General features: G+C 42.7%; 1 non-coding gene across 1 annotated transcript; it reads left to right on the forward strand.

The window, feature by feature from the left end:
• Positions 1–1,416: 1,416 nt before the first annotated feature.
• LOC112768215 (small nucleolar RNA R71) lies at positions 1,417–1,520 on the forward strand. Its single transcript, XR_003185653.1, has one exon. It is a non-coding gene; the product is annotated as a small nucleolar RNA R71 (small nucleolar RNA).
• The last annotated feature ends 623 nt before the right edge of the window (positions 1,521–2,143 follow it).

Below are 2,143 nucleotides of genomic sequence, written 5' to 3' on the forward strand. Positions count from 1 at the left end.
TGTATGATTACATCAGTGGATCTCACCTCATTCAGTTGTAGCCTCTTCATAAGAGTTAGAGGCATCACATTTATGCTAGCTCCTAGATCACAGAATCCTCTGTCAATTTTTGTTTCCCCTATGATGCAAGGGATATGAAAACTTCCTGGGTCCGTTTTCTTAGAGAGTGTGTCCTTCTTGATGAGAGCACTGCATTCTTTGTTCATTGTTACCGTTTGTCCTCCCTTCAAAACTCTTTTCTTGCTTAACAATTCCTTTAAATACTTGATGTGTGTGGGCATTTGATGAAGAATCTCAAGAAAGGGAATATTGACATGAAGAGAGTTAAATGTCTCTAGAAACCTTGAATAGGTTTTCCTTTTTTCACCTCCTCCTAACCTCTCAGGAAATGGTGCTTTTGGTTGGTATATTTCCATCATGCCTTTTTGCAGTTCCTTGGCTTGCTCAGTTCCACCTTCCTGCTTAACTTCTTCCACACCTTCCTTCAAGATTTCTGGTTCCTGCTCTGAGGGCCTGATTCCTTCTTCTTCTGAGACTTCCTTCAATATGGTGATGGCCTTGCATTCTTCCCATCTTACTCTCTTTTGTTCCCCTTTAGGATTCTTTTCTGTGTCACTAGGGAATACTGCAGTTGATTTGGGTGCCTGTTGAGATAGCTCTCCTACTTGAGATTCCATCCTCTTGAGTTTTTCACCATGGTTTCTTAAGGTAGTTCTCACATCATCCCTGAAGCTCTTCAATTCAATTATGTCTTGACTCATGGTTGCCATCATTCCTTCTATCCGGTTTAATTGATCTTGAAATTGTTGGTTCGGATTAGGTTGGGTATGTTGATTATTTTGGCCATGATATGATGGTTGGGGGTAAGTGTTTTGTGTGGCTTGGTATGATCTTTGGTTGGAGTTTTGGTATGTGGAATTGTTATGTTGATTGTGGTTGTAAGGTTTGTGGTTTTGTGGTTGGGTTTGTTGGTTTCCCCACCCAAAGTTTGGGTGGTTTCTCCAGCCTGGGTTGTAAGTGTTGGAATGTGGATCATATGATTGCCTTTGTTGGTTTCCCACATAGTTAGCCTCATCCCAATCACCTCCTTCAATGCTTACTTCCTCTTGATCTTGTGTGTGTATTGCAGCCACTTGCTTTGTTTCTAATTGCCTGGTAAGCTCTGCTAGTTGCTTGGCAAACACCTTGTTTTGGGCTAGAATTGTATCAACATGGTTCAGCTCCATGACTCCCTTAGTGTTGTGCCTCTCTGATGCATAGTAGTACTCATTCTCAGCCACTGTCTCGATCACTTCAATGGCTTCTTCCACAGTCTTTTTCCTGTTCAATGAACCTCCTGATGAATGGTCTACAGCCTTCCTTGATTCATAAGAGAGCCCATCATAGAAGATGTGCAATTGCACCCAATCATGGAACATGTTTGGTGGGCATTTCCTTGTCAAGTCCTTGAATCTCTCCCATGCCTCGTAGAGAGTTTCACCATCTTGTTGTCTAAAAGTCTGAACCTCAGATCGAAGCCTATTGACCTTTTGTGGAGGGTAGAAACGTGCCAGAAACTTGCTTTCCACCTCATCCCATGTTGTTAGACTCCCCCTTGGGAATGATTCCAGCCACTTAGCTGCTTTGTCCCTAAGTGAAAATGGGAACAAAAGCAGTTTATAGGCATCTTCCTGGACTCCATTGGACTTCACAGTGTCACAAATTCTCAGGAATTTTGTGAGATGTTGGTTTGGGTCTTCATTAGCACTTCCTCCAAAGGAACAATGATTCTCCACTAGTGATATTAGCTGTGGCTTGAGCTCAAAATTGTTGGCCTGAATGGGTGGTTTCTGGATGCTACTACCACAATTCCCAGAGGTTAGGTTTATGTATGAACTAAGAACCCTCCTCTCAGGAATGGCATCGTTTCCATCAGCTCTCTCATGGTTGTGAACTTTTCTATCCATGTTGAGATCTAAAGCTTCCTCAAAATTGTCCTCAGATTCTCCTTCAGATTCCTCTTCTCCCACTACTCTCTTCCCTCTTGCTTCCCTTCTAAGTCTATGAAGGGTCCTCTCTGGTTCGGTATATGGAGGAGTTGATGTCTCTCCTCTCCTACCTGTCATACAAGAACACAGCTCAAACACAAACAAGTGAAGTACTC

This window comes from Arachis hypogaea, chromosome 17 (genome assembly GCF_003086295.3).
Source record: "Arachis hypogaea cultivar Tifrunner chromosome 17, arahy.Tifrunner.gnm2.J5K5, whole genome shotgun sequence".
NCBI lineage: Eukaryota > Viridiplantae > Streptophyta > Magnoliopsida > Fabales > Fabaceae > Arachis > Arachis hypogaea.